Below are 791 nucleotides of genomic sequence, written 5' to 3'. Positions count from 1 at the left end.
CACTTCTGCAAAGTCTTAATTCTGCAAGATCAAACCAACAGTTAAGGTTTTACTTTGGTAATCTTTCATTAATAGAAATGAGTCTTCGTTAAGAAGCACATGAAATTACAGTGATGTTCAGTCTTGTTTTTAGTGTGTCATACGTTTCATATATATCCAAAGATGAATGCATGCAAAATTACAGTCAGTAGTATTACTTAAGATTACCTGAAAACTGGTTCTCATGACCATTATATCAAAATTCAAGAAATAACAGACAAGTACATTGGATATTCCATTTTTCCTATTGACCAATTCAAGTATACTGAAACATCTGTTCATTAAAAAGCCATGTAAGAGTAATACAACATGGAGGGGAGGGGAATTTTTGCATATATGAAGTTAGTTAAAAGCAGAAACACCAAATCCAACCACGGGTCTTTCAAAGTCATAACAGTGATCTATTGTCTTTACGCTGTTAAGCTATATATTTACATTTATATCCCTTGACAAAGAAAAACTGAAGGTTTACAGGTAACAAACCACTTTGAGTGTTGATGGATAAAGCTTACAGTGCTGCATATGAAACCTGTTACAATAGTCTGTGCTTTAATGTTCTTAAGGAGGTGGGGGCCCTCTATCACAAGTGCATTCCTAGTAGCAGAATTACTAGTTACACAGATCAGAAAAAAAGGATATACCTTCTACTCCTGCAGAGTTCTATGACTAGAGCAGCTATGTCAACAATAAATCTATCAGTGAAAACAGTACACATATGATGGTCTTTGCTAATTTACTCTGTTTGGAAACCA

General features: G+C 34.4%; 1 protein-coding gene across 1 annotated transcript in view; it reads right to left on the bottom strand.

Moving 5' to 3' along the window:
• LOC119591924 (ubiquitin carboxyl-terminal hydrolase 32-like) overlaps positions 1–791 on the bottom strand; it is a gene marked incomplete in the record, with an annotated part of 40,183 nt that overhangs the window by 1,901 nt on the left and 37,491 nt on the right.

The sequence above is a fragment of the Penaeus monodon genome, chromosome 29, assembly GCF_015228065.2.
Source record: "Penaeus monodon isolate SGIC_2016 chromosome 29, NSTDA_Pmon_1, whole genome shotgun sequence".
NCBI classification, from domain to species: Eukaryota; Metazoa; Arthropoda; class Malacostraca; order Decapoda; family Penaeidae; genus Penaeus; species Penaeus monodon.
The sequence above is the reverse complement of the archived record's forward strand: the minus strand, read 5'-3'. Positions and strand labels throughout refer to the sequence as shown.